Source organism: Myxine glutinosa, chromosome 3, assembly GCF_964187855.1.
Source record: "Myxine glutinosa chromosome 3, kmMyxGlut1.1, whole genome shotgun sequence".
NCBI classification, from domain to species: domain Eukaryota; kingdom Metazoa; phylum Chordata; class Myxini; order Myxiniformes; family Myxinidae; genus Myxine; species Myxine glutinosa.
In genome coordinates this window covers 184,664,099-184,674,404 of record NC_136263.1, presented here as the reverse complement: position 1 = coordinate 184,674,404, position 10,306 = coordinate 184,664,099, and positions in this window count along the sequence as shown.

The window sequence follows — 10,306 nt, the reverse complement described above, 5'->3', positions numbered from 1 at the left end:
CCCCTGGCAGACCCAGTAAACAACATGCTTTGTGCCAAGTGATCCCCTGGCAGAGACAGTAAACAACATGCTCTGTGCCACGTGATCCCCCGGAAGGGACAGTAAACAACATGCTCTGTGCCAAGTGATCCCCTGGCAGGGACAGTAAACAACATGCTCTGTGCCACGTGATCCCCCGGAAGGGACAGTAAACAACATGCTCTGTGCCAAGTGATCCCCCGGCAGGGGCAGTAAACAACATGTGCTGTGCCAAGTGATCCCCTGGCAGGGTCAGTATACAACCTGCGCTGTGCCAAGTGATCCCCCAGCAAGGTGAGTAAACAACATGCGCTGTGCCAAGTGATCCCCCGGGAGGGTCAGTAAACAACATGCACTGTGCCAAGTGATCCCCTGGCAGGGTCAGTAAACAACATGCGCTGTGCCAATTGATCCTCCAGCCGGGTCAGTAAACAACATGCGCTGTGCCAAGTGATCCCTTGATAGGGTCAGTAAACAACATGTGCTGTGCCAAGTGATCCCCCGGCCAGGTCAGTAAACAACATGCGCTGTGCCACATGATCCCCCGGCAGGGACAGTACACAACATGCGCTGTGTCAAGTGCTCCCCTGGCATGGTCAGCAAACAACATGCGCTGTGCCAAGTAATCCTCCGGCAGGGACACTAAACAACATGTGCTGTAACAAGTGATCCCCCGGCAGGGTCAGTAAACAACATGCGCTGTTTCAAGTGATCACCCAGCAGGGTCAGTAAACAACATGCGCTGTGCCAAGTGATCCGCCTGCAGGGACAGTATACAACATGCGCTGTGCCAAGTGATCCCCCAGCAGGGTCAGTAAACAACATGCTCTGTGCCAAGTGATCCCCCGGCAGGGACAGTAAACAACATGCGCTGTGCCAAGTGATCCGCCTGCAGGATCAGTAAACAACATGCGCTGTGCCAAGTGATCCCCTGGCAGGGACAGTAAACAACATGTGCTGTGCCAAGTGATCCCCTGGCAGGGACAGTAAACAACGTGCTCTGTGCCAAGTGATCCCCCAGCAGTGTGAGTAAACAACATGCTCTGTGCCAAGTGATTCCCCGGCAGGGACAGGAAACAATAAGCTATGCGCGAAGTGATCCCCCGGCAGTGACAGTAAACAACATGCTTTGTGCCAAGTGATCTCCCGGCAGGGACAGTAAACAACATGCGCTGTTTCAAGTGATCCCCCGGCAGGGACAGTAAACAACATGCGCTGTGCCAAGTGATGCCCCGGCAGGGACAGTAAACAACATGCGCTGTGTCAGGTGATCCCCCGGCAGGGACAGTAAACAACATGCTCTGCGCCAATTGATCCCCTGGCAGGGACAGTAAACAACATGCTCTGTGCCAAGTCATCCCCGAACAGGGTCAGTAAACAACATGGTCTGTGCCAAGTGATCCGCCAGCAGGGTCAGTAAACAACATACTCTGTGCCAAGTGATCCCCCGGCAGGGACAGTAAACAACATGCTCTGTGCCAAGTGATCCCCCAGAAGGGTCAGTAAACAACATGCTCTGTGCCAAGTGATCCCCCGGCAGGGACAGTAAACAACATGCGCTGTGCGAAGTGATCCCCCGGCAGGGACAGTAAACAACAGGCTCTGTGCCAAGTGATCCCCCGGCAGGGTCAGTAAACAACATGCGCTGTGTCAAGTGATCCCCCTGCAGGGACAGTAAACAACATGCGCTGTGTCAAGTGATCCCCCGGCAAGGACAGTAAACAACATTCTCTGCGCCAATTGATCCCCTGGCAGGAACAGTAAACAACATGCTCTGTGCCAAGTGATCCCCCAGCAGGGTCAGTAAACAACATGCTCTGTGCCAAGTGATCCCCCGGCCGGGTCAGTAAACAACCTGTGCTGTGCCAAGTGATCCCCTGGCCGGGTCAGTAAACAACCTGCGCTGTGCCAAGTGATCCCCCTGCAGGGACAGTAAACAACATGCGCTGTGTCAAGCGATCCTGCTGCAGGGTCAGTAAACAACATGCGCTGCACCAAATGATCCCCCTGCAGGGTCAGTAAACAACATACACTGTGCCAAGTGATCCCCTGGCAGGGACAATAAACAACATGCACTGTGCAAAGTGATCCCCCTGCAGGATCAGTAAACAACATGCGCTGTGCCAACTGATCCCCCTGCAGGATCAGTGAACAACATACACTGTGCCCAAGTGATCCCCTGGCAGGGACAATAAACACCATGCGCTGTGCCAAGTGATCCCCCTGCAGGATCAGTAAACAACATGCGCTGTGCCAAGTGATCCTCCTGGCAGGGTCAGTTAACAATGTGCGCTGTGCCAAGTGATCCCCCTGCAGGGACAGGAAACAACATGCGTTGTGCCAAGTGATACACCTGCAGGATCAGTAAACAATTTGTGCTGTGCCAAGTGATCCCCCTGCAGGGACAGGAAACAACATGCGTTGTGCCAAGTGATACACCTGCAGGATCAGTAAACAATTTGTGCTGTGCAAAGTGATCCCCCTGCAGGGAGAGTAAACAACATGCGCTGTGCCAAGTGATCCCCCTGCAGGGACAGTAAACAACATGCGCTGCGCCAAGTGATCCCCCTGCAGGATCACGAAACAACTTGTGCTGTGCCAAGTGATCCCCTGCAGGATCAGTAAACAACATGCGCTGTGCCAAGTGATCCCCCAGCAGGGTCAGTAAACAACATGCACTGTGCCAAGTGACCCCTCTGCAGGATCAGTAAACAACATGCGCTGTGCCAAGTTATCCCCCTGCAGGATCAGTAAACAACATGCGCTGTGCCAAGTGATCCCCCAGCAGGGTCAGTAAACAACATATGCTGTGCCAAGTGATCCTCCTGCAGGATCAGTAAACAACATGCTCTGTGCCAAGTGATCCCCCTGCAGGGAGAGTAAACAACATGCGTTGCGCCAAGTGATCCACCTGCAGGATCAGTAAACAACATGCGCTGTGCCAAGTGATCCCCCAGCAGGGACAGTAAACAACATGCGCTCTGCCAAGTGATCCCCTGGCAGGGACACTAAACAACATGCGCTGTGCCAAGTGATCCCCTGGCAGGGTCAGTAAACAACATGCGCTGTGCCAAGTGATCCCCTGGCAGGGTCAGTAAACAACTTGCACTGTGCCAAGTGATCCCCTGGCAGGGTCAGTAAACAACATGCTCTGTGCCAAGTGAAAATCGCAAGTTGTCAAACCACCCACGTGGGAGCTCGTAATTACAGGGAAAGTGCAAGGGTAATGGGTGCTCTACGCCTCGGCGAATGCTCAGCCTTGCCCCCCTCTACGTCAAACAACACACAATTTAGAAAATGCATATTGTGCATTAGTATGAATAAAACGTCTGCATTTTGTAATTAGATTTATTTTACATGGAAAGGTATTCTCATTGTTCTACATTTTTAACAGTAAATGTATACTCAAATAAATGCACGTTATTATGTCTAATATGGATCACGTGATGCCATACTATATGTTGCTGTAACAAGGTTGATCATTAGAATTTAAAATTTCACTTTCCTTGTTTTGAGTTTACCAAATGTATAAACAATTAGTTCCTTCAGGTCAACGTTTTGTGTATTTAAATGTTCTGTTGAAAAGGTGGAAAGCCCAACAAGTGTTTGTGACATCATTGAGGAACAGATGTATGTTTTGATCAACTTTTGCTTGGAAAAGCTCGCTCACCATTGGCCGCAGAAACAGGGAGATTGAAGAGGATGCGGGGAGCAACAAATGTTTTGGGGACATTATCTGTAAGGTTATTTTTGCAAATAAAGTTCAAAATATCTTGTGGTCATTGCCAACTTTCCTTCCTTCCTTCCTTGGTCCTTCCTTCCTTCTTTGGCACACCTGAGCTCCTCACCACATACAAGGCTTTCATCCGCAGCTCAATGGAATACTGTTCCCCCCTCTGGGTTGGTGCTCCTGCCTCACACCTAGCTCGGCTTCACGCTGTTGAAACCAAAGCGTTCAGAATCATTGGAATCTCCAAGCGATGAAACTAACCCCAAGGGCCTTTCACTCACTCACCGCAGGCAGGTTGGTGGTCTTTCTGTCTCCCACCGACTCCTCTCCGGCTTTGCTCCCCCAGCTCTCTCGGTGCTCTGTCCCCCTAATATTCCTACAGGTCGCACAAGATCTGCCAGCAACCCTCATATGGTTAAACTGCCAAAATCTATAGGCTCTCTGCTCACCTTCACTCTTTCATTCCCCTTTTCTCCCGCCTCTGGACCAAACTCCCCCACTCCCTTCAATCCCACTCCCCCCTCCAGGTCTTTAAAACAGCTGTTCACCACCATCTCTCATCTTCCCCCATCCAAAACCTTGATCTTTTCTACCCCCGCTAATTCACCCCAGATACACTTTTTTATTTTTTTTGAAATTCCAACTTCTTTCCTGGAAGTCCTTGCAGTGTTCATATGTTTTATACCTCTTCCACCTCCCACCAAGCCCTCCCCCTCCCACATTTCTCCCGATGTCCCTGCTCTCAAATGTTGTGTTTGTGTCCTTCCCCCTCTCCCCATCTTGTCTACCACTCCCCTTATTTTTTGTGTTTTATGTGTCGGTTTGACTTTTTGTGTGATTAATGTTAGCTCTTTCACGAGCCTCGACCTTGTATACAAAAAAATATATATATATTTCGGACTTTGGGAAGGATGAAATGGGACAAATCGTTGTGGACCAGATGGAACTAAAGGAAGATGGAAGAGATATATGGAAATGCTGTTGAATGCAGAGAATGAATGGGATGGAAACATAGAGAGTAACTCAGGTTTAGGACCGGCAGAGAAGATAACTGAGAAGGAAGTTGAGGAAGTGATAAAAGCAATGAAGAGTAGAAAAGCAGGAGGGTCTACGGGAATTGTGGGAGATATGTTGAAGGCAGCAGGAAGTTGGGGTGTGAAGAGAATGACAGAGATCTGCAACCTGGTGGTGAAAGAAGTCCGCAATCCAGTGAATTGGGAACCGAGTACCCTCGTCCCTCTATACAAGGGGAAAGGTGACCCTCTGGAGTGTGGCTCGTATCGAGCGATAAAGTTATTGGAGCATGGAATGAAGGTATTGGAAAGGGTGTTGGAGAGGAGGATAAGGAAGAAAGTGAAGATTGACGAAATGCAGTTTGGATTTATGCCAGGAAGAGGAACGACAGACGCGCTTTTTATTGTGAGGCAGTTGCAGGAGAAGTACATGGAGAAGAGGAAGAATTTGTTTCTTGGGTTTCTTGATCTGGAGAAAGCATTCGATAGGGTTCCACGTGAAGTAGTGACATGGGCATTGAGGAAGTTAGTAGTGGAGGAATGGTTGATCAGAGTGGTGATGGCAATGTATGAGAGAGCACGCACAGCTGTAAGGACGAAGGACAGGAACAGTGGTGAGTTTGAGGTGAAGGTGGGAGTGCATCAGGGGTCGGTACTAAGTCCACTACTATTTGTAGCTGTGATGGAGATGCTGGCTCGGAATGTAAAGGAGGGTTTACCGTGGGAGTTGTTGTATGCAGCCAATCTGGTGTTGATTGCGGAAAGTATGGATGGACTGAAGGAGAAGATGAACAAGTGGAAGGAATGTATGGAGACAAAAAGTCTGAAGGTGAATATCGGAAAGACGAAGGTGATGGCAAGTGGTAAAGCATGTGGTGAGGTGGAAAGAACTGGGAAGTGGCCGTATGCTGTGTGCAGGAAGGGTGTCGGAGAGTGAACCCCATTCAATGTACAATGTGCGCTGAGTGGGTTCATCAAAAATGTAGTGGTCTGAGAGGGTCATTAACCAGTGTGGCTGCTACATTCAAGTGTAAGGTGTGCACAGAGGGAGCTGCAGATGGCGGAAATGTTGAGTTGGATCTTGAAGACGGCGTGAAGCTGGAAGGTGTGAAAACATTTTGCTACCTTGGAGACATGCTGAATGGAGAAGGTGGATCAGACTCGGCAACGGTTGCTGGAGTCACATGTGCATGGAAGAAGTTTCGGGAACTGAGTGGTGTGCTGACGAGGAGGGGAGTTTCGTTGAAGCTGAAGGGAAAGGGTGTATGCTGCATGTGTGAGACGTGTTATGATTTATGTGAGCGAGACATGGGTCATGAATGTAGAGCAGCAACGAAGGCTGGAAAGGGTGGAAATGCGAATGGTTCGGTGGATGTGCGGAGTATCGTTGAGAGAGAGGAAGACAAATGATGAATTGCGAAAGATGATGGGAATAGAGCCTGTGATTGATGCTGTGAAGAGGAACAGGTTGAGATGGTTTGGTCATGTGTTGAGGAAGGATGAAAGTGACTGGTTGAGAAGAGTGATGGAAATGAATGCAGAAGGAAGTAGAGGACAGGGAAGACCGAGAAAGACTCGGCTAAAGGTGGTGGAAGAAGAAATGCGGGCAAGGGGGTTAACAAGGGGAGATGCAGAAAATAGGGCAAAATGGAGAAGTTTGTCATGGGGACCGCAAGGCTAACTCCCGCTCCAGCAGGGAAAGTGGCCTTAAAATGCCTGTTGTTGTTTGTTGTTGGTCATTGCCAACTTTGGAACTGGTCTTGCAATGGCTGGCAATTGACTCGCCATCCTCCACGAACTCTTTCAACGAACGTGCCAACTGCCGAGCTCTACAGCTATTGAGGACGCCTCTTCACGGTGTTTGTACCTCCCCAATGTAGGTCGGGGGCCAAATCTTCCCCATTCTTCCCTGCTGCCCGGATTCGTCAGGGCAGTGTGGTCACGGTCATAGTGCCGATCGGTCCCCATGGAGCAGCCCTTTTCCTCTTGTCTATCTCTCTAACTATAGCCTGGTGTTGGCTTAGCGGTTAGGGTGCCAGATTAGCGGTTAGGGTGCCGGCTTAGCGGTTAGGGTGCCGGCTTAGCGGTTAGGGTGCTGGCTTAGCGGTTAGGGTGCCGGCTTAGCGGTCAGGGTGCCGGCTTAGCGGTCAGGGTGCCGGCTTAGCGGTCAGGGTGCCGGCTTAGCGGTCAGGGTGCCGGCTTAGCGGTCAGGGTGCCGGCTTAGCGGTCAGGGTGCCGGCTTAGCGGTTAGGGTGCCGGCTTGGCGGTTAGGGTGCCGGCTTAGCGGTTAGGGTGCCGGCTTAGCGGTTAGGGTGTCAGTTTCGCAGTTAGGATGCCGGCTTAGGCTCCTAGGATCTTGGTTTCGAATCCCAGTCGATCGCTGAATTAACACCAGGGGGGTTGACTCAGCCTGTCATCCCTCCAAGGTCGGCAAATTGAGTACCAGGTCACTGGTAATTCCCTGTGTGTCGCAAGAGGCGACTAACTTCAAAAAGGGGACCAAGGTGCCCGAAAAAGCTCAACCCCTGCTCTGTGGGGAAAAATGGCCTCTAAAGGTGGTTCTATCTCTCTAACTCTATCGTGGCCCCGACTTCCTGAAGACAGGGGTACACCATCCTAGATGTGGTGGATCTCTGAGTCGCTACTGCGAGATCGATCGGCTGTCTCTGTGCCACGGGCTTGTTCGAGAGAACTGTCCAGGGCTAAACAACAACAACAACAACAACAACAACTGCCAAGCTCTCTCTGCCTTTTTCCCGAACCACCGCCCCTTCTCGATTTTTCCATGTGAGAGGCTATCCACCGGGCTGCTTGAGTTGACTTGGCATGTTTCACCTGACCTGACATGTAGAGCTGGCTATTAACAATAATGGTTCACATCTTACTATAATTCACCAAATGTCCGTCTGTCTGTTCAAAGGTACTGTAAAAACTGCAGAACGGATCGCAAAGATATTTTGTGTGGGTAATCCTGGGACCCCTGGGAGTAAAATAGGCTATTTAGTTTTCCCAATTTCAGCTTTGGTCTCCAGCATTCTCAGGTTTGGACTCCCGCATAACATTCGCGTTCACATAACGTTCATTGTGACGATGTTCTCATTGTGACGATGTATGTGTTCACGGTAGTGTTTGACGTGACGGTGTGAACGTAATTTCGTAATGTTATGTAAATTACGTAATTTCGTAATGCAAGAAAGCACCTAAAGGACTCTCAGACTGTGAGAAACAATATTCTGTGGGCTTTCATGTGCCTTTCTCTGAGGAGAGGCTTCCGTCTGGCCACTCTGCCACAAAGCTCAGATCGGTGGAGTGATGCAGTGATGGTTGTGCTTCTGGAAGTTTCTCCCATCTCCACACAGGATCTCTGGAGCTCAGCCAGAGTGACCATCGGGTTCTTGGTCACCTCTCTTACCAAGGCCCTTCTCCCCAGATTGCTCAGTTTGGCCGGGCGGCCAGCTCTAGGAAGAGTCCTCATTGTTCCAAACTTCTTCCATTTAAGAATTATGGAGGCCACTGTGCTCTTGGGATCCTTCAATGCAGCAGAAATGTTTTTGTAGGCTTCCCCAGATCTGTGCCTTGGTTGACTCAGCCTGTCATCCTTCCGAGGTCGTCAAATTGAGTACCAGTTCACTGGTAATTCCCTGTGTGTCGCAAGAGTCGACTAACAGGGTTGGTGGCAGGAAGGGAATCCGGCCGTAAAACATCGCTTCAAAAAGGGGGCCATGGTGCCCGAAAAAGGCCTACCCCTGCTCTGCAGGGAAAAATGGCCTCCAAAGGTGGTTCTTTCTTCTTCCCCAGATCTGTGCCTCGACACAATCCTGTCTCTGAGCTCGGCAGGCAGTTCCTTTGACCTCATGGCTTGGTTTTTGCTCTGATATGCATTGTCAGCTGTGAGACGTTATATAGACAGGTATGTGCCTTTCCAAATCATGTCCAATCAATTGAATTTACCACAGGTGGACTCCAATCAAGGTGTAGATACATCTCAAAGATGATCAAGAGAAATGGGAGGCATCTGAGCTAAATTTCAATTGTCATAGCAAAGGGTATGAATACTTATGTCAATGTGATATTTCAGTTTTTTCTTTTTAATAAATTTGCAAAACTTTCTAAAATCCTGTTTTCTCTTTGTCATTATGGGGTATTGAGTGTAGATTGATGAGGGAAAAAATGAATTTAAACGATTTCAGCATAAGGCTGCAACATAACAAAATGTGAAAAAAGTGAAGGGGTCTGAATACTTTCTGAATGCACTGTATAATAGGCAATGTGAAGAAATCGTCAGTCTTAATGTAAATGAAAACCTAAGCAACAACAGTAAATGGAATTCCCAGAAAAAGGCAAACATTTGGGCCTGAATGAAGGTTAATGAAGAAGAGGTTATATCCCTGCACCCCTTGACGCTTCCCCTCCAAAATTGTCCGTTTTGCCACCAGTGTCTTCCTTGGTGCAACTCCTGTAGAAACTACAATCAGTAAGCAAACCTTCGGAGGCATTCAACCCTTACAGTTATAAAAGTTATCATGTGGTTGTAATTTACCGTGAATGAAGAGATGGGAATTCGACAATTGGCCAATGCTTTAGTCCAAAGGGATACTCTTTAAAAGAAGAAAATCCATATATTTTATAAGTTTGCGAGAAAATAAGTTCAACACACCCTCAAAATCTATTATTAGGCCAAGAGTAATAGATTTAACCCTGAAAAAATTGTTAACAAGCTGAAACTTTTAGGAAAGATGCATAAAAGTATGATAACAAATATATCAAAACTTTCCTAAAATCCTCTTTGTGCTAAAGTGGGAATTCAAGATGGCGTCCAAGATGGCCGCCATTCTCTATTTTCTACATATCTTTGCATTCTGACACGACAGCGGTGCAAATAAAGTATCCAAACATAGGTTTTGAAGCACAAGCAATCCAATTTAATAGCGCATTCCATGTTTATTTGAAAACACACGTCACGTTTTCAAGACGGAGCCCATTCAAAATCATTTTCATTGTTGTCGATATTGTTACGGATTTATGTGAATTTATGTGAATTACTATTCAGGTCATTGCTTATTAATGTTTATTCGATTAAAGGTTGTTGTGATTAAAGGGTCAGGAGCCCTTCTGGGGAAAAGGAGACCGGAAACGGAAGAAGAAAAGACACGAGGTCCGGGAGAAGCGGCCGTCTTCTTCTTCCTCGCCCAGCTCCGACGCGAGCGGTGTCGATATTGATTAGCGTTGAGAACGCTGAGTTTGAAACGCCCGTCTGGCGAGAGGAGTTACCTGCGCGGGGTGATTGCCTGTTACGTGTCAGGTTGCCGGGGCTTCCTGGAAGGAACCAAGCGTCCGGCACTGTTCGCCTCGACGCCTCCGAGGGTGTGTACGGGTCGCACCTTGGGCCTCGCGCGCTTTGCTTTGCAAGGAGGTGTGCGCTGCAGCAGTTGTTCCCGGTACGTGACGTGCACGTTTGGAGCACGTCAGCCAGGGGTCCGTTCAACCGCCCGTGTGCGGAGAAGTCGACCTTCACCTTGGTCTGGAGGGGCCCAGAGACATTGTG